Consider the following 18,963-nt stretch of genomic DNA (forward strand, 5'->3'; position numbering starts at 1 on the left):
ATGAAAATTTCTGAATATGACATTGACAATTAGAGTTGCACAAAAACCAATAAAATCATAAGTACATTGTAGAAAATGCCATTAATTTCATCTTACCAAAACTAATTAATTTACTACTCTAATTTTTTTTTATAAAAATATTCATTTTCTATATGTATCTATGGACAACAAATACTATTTAATTTATAAAAAATATTATAGTATAATTCAACCCAAAACGTCTAGTTAGATGTTAGGTACGTTAAGTCCTTCAATTCTTTACTATATATTATGTACTGTTGAACAAGTTTTTAAATTTTTTCGCAAAATTTCCAGTTTCGCTTTACTAGCCTTCCTATCTTCTATCCATAATTCAGCGAATCTCTAAAATAAAATTTTATGGGCATCCCCTTCAAACTTTGAGATTGCTGGTTTAGAAGAAGCTAGAAACGCTTTTTTAATTGCATGGACAGGTCAAAATTTTCCAATTTCTCCAAATTCACAGAGGAGCTGGGACGACATAAACTGCAAATTGACTTATGACAATCTTTTAAGCTGTAGTACAGGTTCGGCGCGTGCTAGGCTTTTGGCCGTGGGTACGCATGATTCCGGCTACTGGCTTCACGCGTACCCTTCGTCAAATACAGGAACGTTTCTTGAGCCTGACATGCTCCGAATCGCAACCTGTCTACGGCTTGGGGGTCTGGTCTACGCTCCTCATATATGTCCCTGTGGCAGTGATGTCGACAAGCTAGGACATCGCGGTCTGTCATGCCTAAAAAGTGCAGGCCGCTTCTCGAGACATGCCGCACTTAACGATATCATACGCCGGTCCCTTGCCAGCATCAACGTGCCAAGTCTACTTGAGCCGACCGGTATTGAGAGATGATGGCAAGAGACCGAATGGTATGAGTTTAATTCCATGGAAGATGGGCCGGGTGCAAGTAAGGGATGCAACCTGTTCAGACACGCTGGCCCCTTCCTACATGGAAAATCTACATGGAACCAACAACGGCTTTATCGGCTTAGTTACTTATATTGCGTGATATTTACAGTGTGAAGCTAGCATATATAGCATGGTTATTAACATAATAACAACAACATTCAAATATGCGTCGTTAGATTACACGTTGTTACAGAATGCGTTGAGGAAATAAAGGTTCACTGCTCGTTCCCGGTAGATGATAGCATGATAATATGTAGCTTATATGTTGACCCGACTTCTTAATAATATTCGTGCCAAATTTGAAGTAAATCCATGCGGTATTTTTTGAGTTTATCCCGGACATACATACAGACAAACAGAGAAACCGTCAAACAGAGAAACAGACAAACAGACCAAAATTCTAAAAACTATATTTTTGGCTTCGGTATCGATTGTAGATCACACCCCAAGTATTCTTTAAAAAAAAATATTCAATGTACAGTTTTGACATTCCTACCATTTTATTATGTGTATAGATATATAACTTAAGGGTTTTTTTTTAGTTTAATGTAATTTATCTTATTTATATAGTAAAATAAAATTAAGCTTTTATCTGTTATTAATGTACATATTATTAAATGTTACGTTTTTATCCAATAAAAAAAAAATATAAAAAAAATTGAATTGTATGTAAATACAGTAATACACTATTCACGTTTGATTGGTTGTATTTTATAATACCGGTTATTGTATTACTGAAAATAATATTATACTCTGTAACGTTGCAATTTGTAATAAAAATGTCAGTTTGTCAGTAAGAAAGTAAGCACATTGTGTTCATTGTAAAAATTACGATATTCGAAGTTTATATTTTAAGGTAAATTGAGTAAATAGTTAAAGTATTGTCTTTTGTAATTCCAATGATGGAACTAATTATTTGAACCTGTATAAATTCTATGGAAAACAGCTACCCTCCGAGGAGTACAACGTATTTTTGTAAGTAACTATTATTTTAGTCGGTTTAGCTGTAACAGCTAATGCTCGAAACGTTGTTATTGATAGACCGACATTATTTGGGCTAATGGTTAATTATTTCATTTGCATACAATTGAATTTTCTTCATGCCTGATGTTAGTTTATAGAAGATCTTTACGGGTCGTTTTAGTATCCACATCTAAATAAAATAGTCGTAGATTTCTCATTTCACTTAAACAGTAGCGTTAGTTTAATATCTAGTATTTTCTTACATAATTTTTGTTTTGTATCAGTTTCAATCTGAGATACATATTGATGAATTCTTATTGGATTGCAACATTGAGGTAATTCTAGTTATTTACTAAATTATAAACAACAGTATAACTCTTATAGGTACTGCCTCAACAATTATTATATATAATTAATATTTCTTCCAACAAATATATTGGCTATTAAAACAGGTCAAACAACTTTACTGTTTGTAAAAATGTTATCTCTGATAACTGCTTTAAATCTATAAAAATGTTATTTTGAATTTAAAAAGAGGTTGTATATAAAATAAGTTATATTGAATTTTTTTTGCATACTAAGTTTAATTAATAGTTAAGGGATGAAAATGAAAATTTGGTATTTATGACACAAAATTTTAACATAATCATTATATTGATAAAAACAGTAACAAACAAAATTATAGAGAGCATTTTGTTTATAAACCTGGTGGACATATTCACAGTCCGAAGTTGAGAAGTATGTATAGAAATGAAGAAATGCGGGGCCTGCCGTAATCGTTCAGACCGGGGGCCTCCGGACCGGCCTGGTGATGACCGGGACCCCCTCCTAAGCTCCCCCACTATCTTGCAGGAGGAGTCCCACGATATTCCAAACTTAGTAAGACTTGTAAAATTTTAATGTAGATAGCACAACTTTTTTTTTATGTGCACGGCATCATTTTACAATTCTATTCCATTTTTTTTAGACACTAGTACCTTTTTTTTAAATTGTGTAGCTAACTATTGTTGTGTACAAATATTTAGTAGTATAAAATATATTTTTAAATTTACATTGATGTTCATGGAAGCAATAAAAGGCCATCCTTCAAATACTATCACAAAGCAAACAGTGTAAATAATCTCTTATATCTATGGAGTAAATAACAGATGACTGGACAGATTATAAATGTGTTTGATATAGAGAGCTTTTTGAAGATTAAAATAGATTAAAAATCCAGATAATGCGATGCCTAATGATTGACACACATACAACACATAAATACACAATCTTATCTTTTTTTTAATCATTAGTTTAAAGAGGAAAGTAAAGTGCTCGTCAGACATTTCCTTTTATTTGACATTGTTCCATTTTCAAATGTTAAAATATGTAAGAGTAGTTTGTTGTAGTTTAAACATCTTAATGTGCTTCTTTATGTACTCTATGTTAGAGTTAGTGCAAAGTTCAAAAGTGTTAAATAATGAAAAGGAAAATTTATATTACCAGACTTCCTAAAAAGGTATTTAAAAATATTCTTTTTTAAATAATTATTAAGAATGGAGCTTTTTTCAAATTGTTGTTTAAAAATATATGAAATCGTGTCAATTTTTTTTTACTTTTATAATTTTTTTACATGATAAATAAAATAATTACTTTTTCATTTCAGTTTAAAATTTACTTTACTTTACTTTTTCAATTAAAGTAAGATGTAGTTTGAGACCACTACAATTTTATTATTACTCTGTTAAATTGTATTACAATGTTTTTAAGTACTTTCTCATTCTTATCAACAAAGTTTACATTTAAACCTGTTTGGTTAGTTTTAAAATGACTACCTGCATTCTTTACATATGGTAATAATAAATTTAGTACTACTGGTTGTTAGAAAAAAAATATATATTTTTAACTTTTATCACTAATTAAGTTGACTTGATTATTTGACGTCGTCAAATTTAATCTATATAGTTATTATATATATATATATATATATATATATATATATATATATATATATATATATATATATATATATATATATATATATATATATATATATATATATATATTTACAATGGTTTTCCTGTCATATTCAGGCAGGTTTATATATGGAATTTTATACTATACACATATATAAAATCGTTAAGTCATTCATTCATAACGAAATATCGAAAACTGATTGAGTGTAAAGATGAAATTTAGCACAAAAGTAGTTTGTAGTTGTTACTTTACCATATAAATTTTTAATTCGTAATTCGGAATCTACGAATTTTATAATGTTCAACTAATAACTCGAATTACTGTTGTTTAACTACCATTGTTCATCTTAATATAAACATTTAAAGGAAACTTATTTACGTGATTCCTTTTCCCACTTATGCACTTTTATATTTACATCACAGAGTTATTTATCGACAGTCATACACTGAGGTTATTACATTATTAATTTACTATCTGTGCCCCGCGGCTCCATTCACGTTAATTTGAGGTGGAAAACAGCCTACAGCCTTCCTCAATATTTAGGTACTAATTTTAAGGTAACAAGAATATATTTTCTTATAAAAAAAGACCATTATCATTGGTTTCTACTAAATATACAAATATTTTCCGTTCTATCTCAATTAAATAGTGTGGGTTTTCACTTTTGATCTACCCTTCTACTGCTGTGCGCCGCGGGTGCCTTTTTCGGTAAATGGCCTTTCGAACACAAAAAGAATTTTCCAATTGGAACCAGTAGTTCATGAGATTAGCGACTTTATACAAACTAACAAACTTTTTAGCTTTATAATGTGCCCGCTTTATAATATTGTTTTAGATGTGTGTATAGATTTGCTCGCAAAAATTGTATTTAATAGAGAACGGCGGGTATCAGGACGGTAGGTAAAATACTTGGGCACTGTAAACACGGTTTTGCACGCGTATCCCGATTTCGCGGGAATTCCGGGACAAAAAGTAGCCTATATGTTGCTCCATAATCTCCTCTTCTGATGAAAGTCCCATAAAAATCGTTCAGCCTTTCCGAAGATTAGCCCCGGCAAACAGAAAGACAGAGAGACAAAAAAATTATATATCGTTTGTTTGTTTTTTAGTATCGTGTAAATAACTATACGCACTTGATAAAACAGTTATTTTGAAATTACAGACACTTCAATTTTACTAATATGTTTATGGATATAAAAAAGTTACGTGATGATTACGTGCCAAGAAAAAAATATGAGACCTTGACTTAGATATATAGCAGAATTTTCCTAATTTTTCATATTTTCGTTGTTTAAATTAAAGAAAATACGATATTATAAGCTCAAAGAAGTAAAAATTTCTTGATTTTTTTTTTTTTTTTTTTTAAATAAAGTTATGTCCACAGGCTTAAAGTGCCCATGCTTTTGTTATTCCGATTTTAAGTTTTATTACTGATCGTTTACTTGTTACACTACTGCAGCTTACACTAAGAGACCTAATTATTCTATCTTAGTATCCCTAATGCAGACGTGAGTCCACCGACCAAAATTATGCTAAACTTAATTGATATCTTACATGCAAAAAGACATAGAATTATATTGCGCCTTACTTTAATTATTGTTGTCACTATTATAATAATTATTATTATCTATGTTTATATATACACTTACTTGCTATCTATAATATATGTACACTTATTGTCTAGCTAACGTATATGTACACTTATGGCCTACTTGGCCTACTTACAATATACACTTAACCTATGTTATTATTAGTAATTTTTTTTTTTTTTTTTTTTTTTTTTTTTTTTTTTCTTACTCCTAAGTTTTTTCCTTATACAATTTATTCCTACAAGTAAGGTGTGCTACAATTTTAACATTTCGAGCACACCCTCAATGACGGCGGCATCCCTGTGGTGAATCGCCATCCTGAGGCTGTGCTCGAGGATATCTTTTTCAGAAGTTTCCGCTGCCTTCGTCACAAAGCGACCAATTGCGTCGTCACGGTCGTCGGTGTAATAGACACAGGTGTTGGTATGCCTAGTCACCGCGACTACAGCGTGCGAGACGCTGTCGTGAATCTTGAGCCTCCTTGTCTTCGTCTGGAGGACAACGACGTCCTCATAGGTCTGGCCCTGCGCCTCATGGATGGTTAAGACGCGCGATCCCTCACCAGACCCGTATCCCTGGTCAGTCAGCAATCTCTTCTCCTCTTGCGTAAAGACCAGGTACAAGGTCCGGTCCCTTCCTACAGGAATGCGCGCGCCCGTGAGGCTCTCCACTCGCAAAGATCGGATCTTTGTGCTTGAGCTGTACACGGTCTTGTAAACCTCACTGATGGCAAAGGCGACGTCTTTGGGGTTACGATGCGTGCATGACAACTCACATGAGATGGTTGTTAACAGGTTTGGTCTGCGGTACCGCATTTCGAACAGGTTGTCCCTGTCGATGTACGGCAGCTGATTTATATCTCCAATGAGGACTACCTTCTCTGCTCCCGATAGTCGGGCGGCCATTACTATGGCTCCGAAATGGTTCATGAGGGCTTCGTCCACCGTTAGGCGTTTGATTTTTGAGCCCTCACGGAAACCATTTACCAGCACGGATGCCATAGTGCGCACCTTTTGCTTGGCCTTGTTGCCATAGCGGTGCGCCAGTTTTTCCTTTAGGTCTTTGGCCGCCTCGACTGTGGTCGTAATCACGACCTCCGTGTCCTCATCGAAGTCCCTGACTATGCGAGTTGTCTTACCGCATCCCGGTACACCGTTTATCCACTCCAGCGATGGTAGCCCCCAGGTCACGGACGGTAAACCGGCTTCCCGGTCGCCCGAGATGGTTTTCGCCATCCGCAGCATCCGGTCGCCCAGCATTACTTTCGTGCATCTGGCCACTACCACCACCGGGTCCCCTTCAGGTGTGTCGAAGGTTTGAGACTCCTCGTCACTCCCCTCAGACTCGACCGCGCTCACAAAACCTGCTGTGGTGTTATATGCAGCCATATACCTACCCGACATCTTGCCCTTGAGTATTTGTCGGGTTTTGCTGTTGTATATGGCTGCTTCGGCTTCCTCGAGTTCCACCTCCAGTAGCCTTTGGTGATCGTACTGGTAGGCCTGCATGATCTTTTTGCAGGTGGCCAGGCTTACCTCGCGGTTTGCCTTTATTATGGCCAGGAACTCGATTAGGGCGTTCTCTGCATGTTGAAACGGTGTGGACGCAGGTCGAAGTCTTGGTGGTTCTACTTGTCCCATATCGGCCCTAGTTCGAGCGGCGAGTGACGCCTCCGGGTGCCTCGGACTGTCGTCTTTGGTGAACCCGCTCAGCGTCCCCGATAGTCGCTCTCCCTGTCCAGCCTTTTTGGGAGAGGGGTGATGCGGGAGCTTACCTTGTTTCGGGGAGATGGTTGCCTGGATAAAGGTCGCCAATGACATCGAGCTCGGCTTAGACTCAGGTGCGGCCCTTGCTTTGCGTTGTTCAACCTTCTGGTTCTCGATCTTTTGTTGTAGGCGCTCCGAGCCACTAGGTGCGGGTTCGCTGACAGTCGGCAATGCAGGGGATGAAGGTGTTTTGGATTTCGGTCTTAAGTAACCAAGATCCTCCCCCCTGTCTTCGTAAACAATGACCTCACTGTTCTTAGAAGCCATTAGGCAACCGTACCTATCCGATACGTTGCCTCTATCATAACCGACTCTCATCGAATCGACACTGATTCTTCCGGGGATTCCTCCGGGGATCTCGCCCAAGCGCTGTAGCCACAAGCTGGACTGCGCGAAGGCGGACGTCTCTCCCCATTCGAAAAGTGCGATCTCTTTGTTTTTCAACCGCAATAAACGATAGGTCGGGTCGCCCTCCTGCTCTTGCGCTAGCGCTGTGATTTTTGTGCGCTTTATGCTTGTCTTTTGGGTGCTACCGTTTATCAGTAAGGCGAGCCCCGGCGAAATCGCCAGCTGATTGCGTTCTTCAGAGCGACAGAAGCTTATTCCCATCCTCTCCGTTTCGCTGTCCATGAATAGAGCCACGCATCTGGTCCTAATACCAACTTCTCCACTTCCGTTCACTTCACTGGGCGAGGATTGTGTCATCCTGCTCTGAGTCGGTTGCGGAGGTGCGTTTTGGTTGGCTCTATTCCTGAACAGGTTCTGCAGTGAGGAAGACATGGTCCTAGTTATTTGGCCCAGAAGGGTGCGGCCAGGAGACATCCGCGGAGCCGTGATGTTGTCCTGCTGAGTTACTTGTTGGACACGGTTTTGTTCTATTTGTGTTTGTGTGTTGTGTGTCTGAGTGTGTGTTGTAAGAACGACGGTGTTGGCATTCTGCGTAGGTGTTAAAGCCAGTGGTGGAGAAAGCGTGCTGTTCCTCTTTGCGGCTGTATTGACGGCCTTTCTCGCGAATGTGAGGAAGGACGTTCTGCTAGTCTCGCTCTCCAGGATGGTATGGAGCGATGGCTGGTCTAATTTAATCTGGAGTTTGAGTTCCAGATCCAGCCTTTCCTTACTGAACCTCGGGCAGCTCAGTATAATATGCAGAACTGTCTCCTCACAATTCGGGTCGCAGACGCACGAAGGACTGTCAGTGATGTGGAATCTGTGAAGATACGCCGCAAATCCTCCGTGGCCGGTCAGAATTTGTGTGTCGACAGATGTTGGTGCCGATTTCCTTACCAGTCTGCGAGCGGTCTTTACATCCGGTAAGAATATTTTCGTGACCGAGCCAGTCTCCGAAGAATTGTATCTGTCTTGCCACACCCTGGCAGACGCTTCCCGTATCTGCCTTTTGACATACGAGAGTGGTACTCTGTCGTAGTCAGGTGCCGTCTTTTTCGTTAAAGCCGCCCTTTTGGCTAGTTCGTCCGCTCTCTCATTGCCCGGTGTTCCAACATGGGCCCTCAACCAAAAGAACCGTACTGTCTTATTCTCCTCCCGGAGCTGTCTGATTTGACTCTTCATTTCCACGGCCAGAGGGTGAGTTACTGAGGGGCTCCTCATCAGATCTAAAGATGACCTCGAGTCGCTCAGGATGTTGATGGAGCGTGACTTTGAGGTTTTTGCCATTTCCACTGCTCTGAAGAGTGCGTACATCTCGGATTGAAAGACAGTGTTGTGCGGCTCTAACCGGAAAGTGGAGTATCTTACTTCCCTGTCTTGATCCCAGCATGTGAGGGCAGCTCCTACTTTACCCTCTATTTTGCTTCCGTCGGTAAAGATGAGAGGTCCGACGATGCTGTGTTCCTCAAGGACTTCGGGGTTCAGACTCTCTAAGCGCTCGTACTCTGTTGGCATGAGTAGAGAAGGGTGGGGGTTTTGCATTGGTCCCACCCTGCGCTCCAGTTCTCTTCCCGGTGGAAGAAGGTCCGTGCTGTAACCTTTTTTTGTCTCAAAAAGTAAGGCCGCCTCTCGAACGCGAAGGTCTAACGGGAGTAAGCCTGTGAGGACTAGTGCCGATGTAAGCGACACCGTTCTGTACGCCCTGCACATTTTCAGTGCAAATCCTCTCTGCAGGGAGTTTAGTTGCTTTCGTATGGTTAACTTCTCTGCTGCAGAGGACCATACGCTCGCTGCGTACAGAACGATGGGCTCTATTACCGCCACATATATGGTCCGTACGATCTCTCCATTCAGACCCCAAGTTACTCTCGCCGCGCGCGCAAGCTGTTTATAAATGTCCGCAGCTTTTTTGCATACGGCGGATACGTGCGCGTTAAAAGTGAGCTTCGAGTCCAAAATGAGCCCCAGCAGTTTAATTTGATCTACAAGCCTCAGTCGGGTGCCGGACATATGGATTATGGGGGTATCGTATTTCAGCTTTTTAGTGAGCACCATCGCGTTGGTCTTATGCGCGGCGAAGCTCAGTTTGTTATGTATACCCCACTCTTGTACGGCAGCTAAGGTGGTTTCGGCTGAGGTCTGTAGGTTGCCGGATTTTTGGCTGGAGAAGACGAGGACCACGTCGTCCGCAAAGGCCTGGCAATACACTCCCATATCGCTGATCTTTCTCAGCAGCGAATCCAGTATGAGGTTCCAAAAGGTTGGCCCGCCAATGGATCCTTGGACGCAACCCTTCGTGGTCTCCTTCTCACTGGTCGCTCTGGCGTAGTTAACAATGACCTTTCGATCCTGGAGGTATGAGGCGACCATAGTAAATAGGTTTCTCGGGCAATGCTTGTCCACCAGCTGTTTTTTGAGAGCCGGCCACCATGCATTATCGAAAGCGCCCTCTATGTCAAGCGATACCAGAAGTACTATCTTCTTAGAGTCCATTTCCTGCCTGATATGCTTGACGAGATCGTAGAGGGCGTCTTCCGTTCCCCTCTGTGGCATGAATCCGTACTGGCTTCGGTGCAGCGTAGGGAAGAGCCTCCACTGAAGTCTACCTACCATCATTTTCTCAACTGTCTTTCCTAGGATCGACAGGAGTCCGATAGGTCTATAGGACTTCGGGTGAGTATAGTCCTCTTTGGCTGGTTTGCGGAGGATGCATACGTGGGCGACCTTCCACTGCTTGGGGAAGTAGGATAGCAATAGGCATTTGTTCGCCAAAGCTAGGAATAACTCCCTGTCGCAGTTTATTGCCGCCGCGCATATATCCGACGTCAACCCGTCTGGGCCTGGAGCTTTTTTGGGATTTTGGCTCAAAAGAACCTGTTCCAGCTCCGCGGCCGTAAACGGCGGGTCGTCGTCGGACAGATCTTCTAACTCCGCGGGAGTTTTGCTTTCTACGGCTTCTCGGATCTGTTTGTGATAGATGGTTTCGGTGTCTACAGAGTCGTCTGGGTAGAACGTTTTGGCCAGAAGTTTTGCCGACTGTTCTGGTGACAGCGTTTCGCCGGATTCGTTTCTTAGCAGTACGTCCTCGTGCCTACGAGAGGTCTTTCTGATAACTCTGTAGATACCGTCCCATACGCTTTCACGGTCCTGTGCCGTACAGAACTCCTTCCAGCTCCGAGTGGCTGCTTCGTCTGCTGCCTTTTTGTATTTCTCCTTGGCCCGTACGTACTCTTCGATGACGCCAGGCCTTCTGCAGGGTGCAGCGTTTCTTATGCGACGTTTGGCTCTTAATTGCTCCCTTTTCAGGGAGTCTAGCTCAGACGACCACCAGGGTGGTCGGGGGTCGCCTTTCCACGGTTTTATCCTCGGAATGGTCCTCTCACATGTGCGGTGAATAATCGTGACATATTTTGCGATCATTCCCTCCAGCTCATCCTTGTTCGAGACTTTATGGACGGCACTCAGAGTGACGCTTTCTTCTGCGAGGCTGGATGTTAGGGTCGCGGTGAAATCGGTCCATCTCGCTTTTTTAGTGTTGTATCTGCGCGTCGAGATTGGGACCAATGGTTTTAAGGGCCCCTCAGTGCGCAGTCTAAACGTTATGGCGTTGTGATCAGATGTGATCAGATTTCGTTCCACTTGCCAGGTTTCCAGTCTCGCGAGAAGTGACTGACTGGTTAGGGTCAAGTCCACGCAGCTCGAGTATAACCTGTCTCCTCTGTATGTCTCGAACGTGGGTACATCCCCATTGTTATGAATGTGGAGGTCCATTTCAGTGATAAATCCGTGGAGTTGTGCTTCTCGCTGGTCTTCGGAGCTGCTGCCCCACCAGTGACTCCAGGCGTTGACGTCACCGGCCACTATGTGATGGTGTGTGGGAAACTTCGCGGTAGCCGTTCTCACCTGTTTGAGATATGGTTCTATATCTTGGTCCCTTGGTTCGAAGTAGACGGACAGTATGCCAAGCTCGAGTCGGCCGGCCTTTACGAAGACGGCGGCCACGTTCTCGGTGACAATTTGGGGATCATGAATGACTTCCACGTTGTCACCGAACACGATAATCGCCGCCTTTACTGGTTTCTGGCGGCCCAGGGTGCACTGAATGATCTTCGTGCCTGGGTATTGTCTCATTTCGCCTGTTCTACCGGTATACGGTTCTTGTACTAGGGCGAAAGAGATCCCCTTTTTCTGGGCCACCTGAAGTAGTTCACTAGTTGCCAACTTTGAGCGCTGCAGGTTTGCTTGTATAAAGCGCATAGCGCATCCTGCACCGTCCGCCTCTTTGTTAGGGACCAAAACTTTGGCTCCCGGGTCGCCCTTAGCAATATTGCACCCGTGATCTCGCTATATTATCCCATTTTATTCGTTCTGGGCACTCCGCGCTGTATGCAGTGTGTCCCAGGTCATGACCAGATCTTTTGGCTCTGAGACAGTTTATACACTGGGGCAGGTCACTCTTCGCTTTCGAGGGGCAGTTCCCCCCCGTGTGTTCACCAGCGCAGTAATTGCAGGCGTCTTTGTCCTGTTTGCAGAGTGCTTTGGTATGTCCGAATCCAAGGCACCTCATGCACTGGATGAGGGGGGACTGATCCTCGACTGCGCATCTACCGAATCCTATATATATCTTGCCCCTGTCTATAAACTTTTTCCAGAGTACCGGGGAAAGCTCGATCACAGGGTGGCACTCGTGGGGGTTTCGGGCGCGCTTCCTAAACCGCACCTTCATTTTAAGTGCCTTCTCGTCTACTCCTTCGAGGATGTGGCCATTTTGGGCCTTGATGAGGTCTACTATCTCCTCGTTGGTGTAACTTGAAAGCACTCCCCGCACGCAAACCAGGGGGTCCTGGTTTGTGGGCTCCCGCACCGTCAAGTCTGCGTTCTTTTGGACTTGACCCCTTATTTTGACCATATCCTCTTTTGAGGCGCACCTCACTACAATTTTTTGGTCGCGAGCTTTCCGGACCCTTTCCATCCTTGCCCCGGACTTCGTTAGGTCCAGCGAGTCTTTGATTTTGTTTAGTACTTGCTCGCCAGTTTCCTGCGGGTTCCGGGACGAGATGATGAGAGTGTGGTTGGGTCTTTGCTCCGCACTCTCTTGTTTGGGTCGAGCTGCGACCTGGGCGTAGGTAGTCGGCGCCCGAGGAGCCAGTTTGGTGACGCCTTCTTTAATTGTATTGAGGGTCTCTTTGACTTCCCGAACCGCCATCTCTGTCTCCAGTGACGGTTTCTTTGGGGAGGTCGTGATCTTGTTCGAGTCCCTCAAGGTGCGCACCTCCGAGGACATGATCTCCACTTTTTCGTTAAGCGTTTCGAATAAAGGGGTCAGATCCAGTTCTGGGTGTGTTTGGGGATTGGATAGTTGAATGTTGGTAATTTTTGTTTGGTGTAAAATTTCTTCAATTTGGTTTTTCCACACCGTGTCCATATTTGATTGTGTGCGGCTTTCGTCGTCCAAAGCCAACGGAATGTTGTCTATTTTCGCAGTGAGAAGGGTTCTGGTCTCTGCTAAGTCACCCTTGAGCTTCTCTAGAAAGCTTGAGATCGAACCTATCTTTTTCCCCACCGCCTCTAGCGCCTCCTGAGACACGAAGTTGGTCTGTGGGGGCACTTCACTGCCGGCCTTGGCCAACGAAATTGCCCTCCAGATCTCATTTTGTTTCTCCTGGAGCTCCACTTGTATCTCCCGGAGTTCGCGTATCTGATGAAAGGGCTCAACCGTCTCGTAGCCCAGCCAGGAACGCACGGCTCGAGTCTCCCTTAATGACTCTGCAACGTCTGTCTGCACTGTTTGTATCCCCGAGAGGAGCGTCTTTTTCATTTCTGTGAGCTCCTTTGTATGGGCTCTTTCAACCCTCACTAGCTCTTGGGCGTGACGGGCGCGCTCCTTCTCGAGGGCACATTTATGCCGATTTCGTGAGTCCGAGAGCGACAGGACCGTTTCATACAACCCCTGTAGGCTCTCGTAGACGGTGATCTTTAACTCCCGTTTCATTTTTTCGGCACTCTCCAGTGCTTCCTTTCCGCGTTGCAGAAGTTTGTTGGCCACACCCGTGACCATGTCCATCTCAACGCCTGTGCCTCTCCTTGGAGTGGTATATAGCAGGGAGGTTCTCCTGCTGCTCGCCGATGCGAGCGAGCCCTCCGGGGACGCCTCGCTGTCCTCCAAATCCGACATTGGAGGCTCAGATGCTGTATCGGTATGGACCATTACTATTTCGGCCACGTTTTTATATTGTTGCTGTGTCAGTTGGTCGCTTGATGTCGACGGCAACGGATCAGCAGATGCGCCTGTTACGGTAGCAAGCTTTTTTAAGACTCTTTTCCGGAGCGACACCGATGACTTTGAGGTCACCGATGACGCCTCGGTTGTTTTTTTTGTGTTTTGGGTTTAAGTCTTTTTTTTTTTTTTTTTTTTTTTTTTTTTTTCTACAACTTACTAACTACTATTTGTACTGTACTTAATACTACTTACAATTTAAGCTTAACAGTAATGTATACTAAGACTAATTTGGTCGGTCAGTTGGACTCACGTGGCGCAAGGTGTTACGTCGCCGATGTTGCAGTAGCACGAGGTCGCCGGCCGAAAATTTCTTGATTTCAATATAATTTTTTTTTTTTTAAATAGTATATGAAATATATGAAGCCTTCAACTAGTCAAAGTTTTCAACCAACCTTCACACAGCTACTTATCAACGTTTAAAAAAACTGTCGACAAACGTGAACTACAACTTCTTCCTGAAAAACCTTAATCTTTGATAAGTCCTCTCAGAACTTTTCAGCCCGCTCTTGTAAACATTATACATATATAGATTATAGTGTAAGTGTTATTTAAAATCGACAGACATTTTTATGATCGTTTATGACCTAACAAAATCCTCGTTAATTTGTCAGTTACCTATCATAAAAACGTGTTTCGTCAAAACTCATTGTCGGAAAACGTTTGGTCCCCCAATGATTTGTTACTCCCTTTTCCTTCCTTTAAAGTCAAATTTATGCTATGTTTATACAATTATCAATAATAAATATAAAACTATTTATTTCGTTCTCTCACACAGAACAGAGTATAATTGCAATTAGCAGAATTGCAAACCTTACATTTAAAAAGGTAAAAAGAGTAGGTATACAATAAATTTGTAAGTTCGTAATCATCAGTTATTTTAACCTAAATTTAGTTAAAATTTTTATCAGTTGTTGACCGATGTGATTTGTTTATTCAATTCAATAAAGGAAGTTGGAACCTAATCTTATCTCGAGGTCTTATCGACTAATTATTATCGCTCGTATTTTTATGCACTTTCTAACTATAAACAAATCACGAACGCATACAATGCCCTTATCAAATACTGTTGTTACTAATTGTTTTTTACAGTAAACTAGCTGACCCGGCAAACGTTGTCTTGCCATTTAAAAATAGGGGTTGATGGTAGAGGGTTGAAAATTTAGGGTTGTATGTATTTTTTAATGTTGTATCATAAAAAAATAGAAATTATAAATTTTGTCTAAAAAATAAAAAAAAAAATAATTTAGGGGTGGATGTTGGCCGATTCTCATAGATACCGGATAAGCACAAAAAATTTCATCAAAATCGGTCAAGCCGTTTCGGAGGAGTATGGCAACGAAAACTGTGACACGAGAATTTTATATATTAGATGATTTTTCAAATACAATCAAATAGTTCAAATTGAGTCTTAAAATGTTCTATAGTTTCGTTTCGTTACTATTATTAGTTAGTTACTGTCGTTAGTTAGTTTGGTTACGATATCACAGACATATATACAGATTACAGACACAACAGACAAACACACATATAAAGGGATATACAGCAGATATAGTTTAAATTGGTCAAAGGTACGTTTGTCTAATACTAGCTGATACTAGCTATAGTTTCACCCACGTAATATCGGATTCCGTGGAAAGATCGGAATGAAAAGTTTCCAATGTGTTATTTTGTCTGGATCCAGCTATCTACGTAGGTAATAAGTTTCTTTGCAATCATTTCAGTAGTTTTTGCGTGAAAGAGTAACGAATAGCCATTCTGACAAGGTCGCAATTATTATTTCAGCAGAATTATGTTATATTGTCATATCATAACGTCGTTGGATTAACAAATAAAGTATAACTATCTGGGCTCCGCGGTTTCAAACGCGTTGATTTGAGGAAAAAATAGGCTTCCTTCTTCTTAAAGCATAACTAACCTTCGTTTTTACATAGCTTAAATTTTTTAGTTGTAGATACCGGTAGAGCAAGCAATTATCTATAAAATGATATATAAATTATGTGGAGTAATTGTGAGGTTTTTTTTCTAAAAAGAGAGGCAAACATCTTATCCTTAGCGTATTAATATTATATGATATCCATAAATAAATTATATGTAGTTCAAATTTTTATATTTCATACTTCATTATTTATAAACATTTTTTAATATCATATCAAAAATTGACCGCTCTAGCGGGGACGAACTCGGTCTCCGACTGACCGTGTCGGCGCTCTAGCCAATTAAGCTATGGAACGATGTACCCGCTAGATCGAAATTTTTGATATTTTATTTTATTTATTCAAGGCTCATCAACGCAAGGTACACAGCAAACTATCTAGCGTACGTACATTATGTTAAAATGTTCGTGTACCCGCAATTACAGATGGGCACAGCATTTACAATAATGACGCTCGAATAATCAATCAAATAGTAATACATATTTTTACAATCAGTCACATTTGATTATGATTGTAATAACGTTAGCAAAGTATCAAAACGTCGCATTTGTTAATTATATTATTACAATAAAATTATTCTAGATTAAAAAGAATTTACAGTTGGGCTAACTTAATAATTTAACAATTCCTTAGGTCTTTAAGACAATGATTTAAAAAAAATAGTAATAATAATTATAACAAATTGAGAACACAGAAAAGATCCAAAGTGCAACATAGTCAATAAATTTACAACTGTAGTTATTTGATTAGTAACAAAACAATAAACAACAAGAACAAATATCTAAAATCTCAGAATAAAATATAATACATTACAAAATTATGAGAACCCCTCCATATGTCAATAGATTACACAATTGTTATAAATTTCATACAACAAAATAATAATAAAAACATGAAATTCACAATCGTAATATTTTCAAAATGTCACAACGTGCTCACAATAATTAATGACCAAAAAGAAAAATTATTAAAAGAAAAAAAAAAACTTATTTACGTCTGATTTTCGATGATTTCGTCAATAGTACTAAATAAAAACAAAATTTAGAATTTGAGAAAAAGGAAACCATGATATTTATATACGGTTTAAGCGAACCGTGGGTAACACAAAAAAAATCGTACATATTTATTATTTATGTTATCAATCAAATAAATAAAGTCAATATTTTCTATATTGATGGGGGTTGTCCACCTGTGCATTTTTTTTTTACTTAGAATATTGTTATTTCCCTTAATGTAATTTAATTTGTACAATATATAATATAATATTAAATAAATCGATAAATAACCCCCCCTCCCTTGGAGTAAACAAAAGAAGACAGACTGTTATTGACTGATAATTAATTATCGTTTAATAATAATCGTAAAAAGTACATCGTATTGAATCTAGATCGTTGATAACGAAAAGCTTTCTTGAAAACAGTCTGGTAATGCCGGCGTTATTATTTATTTATGATACAAATCAATATACACTCTCTGTGTGACTATTGGTGTAAATGCATTGGTGTAATACTCGGCCAGTAGTTTATATTTCTATATATATACTAGCTGACCCCGCAAACGTTGTTTTGCCATATATTTTATTAACCTTCTAAACCCCCCCCCCCCCCTTTATAACTTAGGGGTATGAAAAATAGATGTTGTTCGATTCTCAGACCTACCCGATATGCACACAAAATTTCATGAGAATCGGTCAAGCCGCTTCGGAGGAGTTTAACTACAAACAACGCGACACGAGAATTTGATATATTAGATAAATAAAATGAATCGCCGAAATGTATGCATAATTTCCGAACGACTGGACTAAATTTTTTTTTTTTTTAATGTCAGTCGCATTTGACAATTAATATTTAATAGCTTCTTATATATTTATATTTATTAATCTTAATTGTAACTCATAGAGCAACACGGAGGGGAGTGGCTATTGCGTTTGTTACCGATACAAAACTTTCTGTCATTTTTTGCGGGGGGAAATTACACACATGCACACTTTATCTAATTCCCACACAAAAATAATCGTCTGTCACTACGAAACTCACACATACTAAATTAAAATCACACTTACATTTTTCACACACACATAGATACATTCTATGTCATTACAGTATAATGACACGCCGCAACTACACTGAAAAGTTGCTAACAGCCGTGGTTGTAACAACTGTCGATATGCATTATCGATAAATTCAACTACTCGGTTAGGGAAATAATGTTTTTAAAGTGATACAAAGGTAAGATATTATTATAAAAATAGACTTAATTTATTATAAACTACAAATCAAACATCTTCATGTAAAATAAACGATTATAAAGAGTAAAGATTTGATTGTTTGTTTGTTAGCATTGAATAGGCTCCGAAACTATTGGACCGATTCAAAAAATTATTTCATCGTTGAGAAGCTACACTATCCTTGAGCGACATAGGTTATACTATATTTTTAAAAATATTAGGGATCTTTACTAAAACTCCAATAATGTAACCCAAGGGATAAAAAAATATCCTAAAAAATTCCTTACATTGCGTGCGCTGCAAAAACTAATGATAATAGAAATACAAAATGTAGTAAGACTTTGTAGAATACATCATTATCTACTATAATGTATTTGCTCGCAAACGAAAAAAAAAAAACTGACTTCAATTACATCGACAAGTAATACAATATGTGTAATATATACGCGTTATCAAAGGTTACTCAAAAGATGTTATCAGATCTCGATGAAATTTAAGCGCAACCACATGATAAACATCAGCTTTCTATTAAATTAAAAATTATCAAAATTGGTCCATCCAGTCAAAAGTTCTGAAGTTCTGAAGTTCATACATAAAAAGATACAGTCGAATTGAGAACTTCCTCCCTTTTTGGAAGTCGGTTAAAAAGTGTCGCGACAGCATATGTCTAACTATTATAATTATGTCACAATACGTTTGGTGCAACGTTGTTGTGCCAAACAATGCCAGTCTACAATAAACGATTTAAAATTAACCCACATTTTGAGGAGTTGATGATGTACACTGTGATGTCAACGAATCAGGAATAGGGAGCGTAGCACTAATGGCATCATAAGATGATAGCCTGTCATCTGCTAGATTGAATGATTTGTTGATGACTCTGAAAGGATGGATTTAACATTGTTAATTTTCAAAGTTGACAAATCTAAGTTTCGT

At 39.9% G+C, this 18,963-nt stretch overlaps 1 protein-coding gene across 1 annotated transcript in view; it reads left to right on the forward strand.

Moving 5' to 3' along the window:
- The first annotated feature begins 1,709 nt into the window (after window positions 1–1,709).
- The window catches only part of LOC123667578 (deubiquitinase DESI2), a 42,920-nt gene continuing 25,666 nt past the window's right edge, over window positions 1,710–18,963 (forward strand). The window contains exon 1 of the mRNA XM_045601457.1: window positions 1,710–1,781. The gene's annotated coding sequence lies outside the window, so the exon portion shown is untranslated. The remainder of the gene's footprint in view (window positions 1,782–18,963) is intronic.

This window comes from Melitaea cinxia, chromosome 28 (genome assembly GCF_905220565.1).
Source record: "Melitaea cinxia chromosome 28, ilMelCinx1.1, whole genome shotgun sequence".
In the NCBI taxonomy this organism is placed as follows: domain Eukaryota; kingdom Metazoa; phylum Arthropoda; class Insecta; order Lepidoptera; family Nymphalidae; genus Melitaea; species Melitaea cinxia.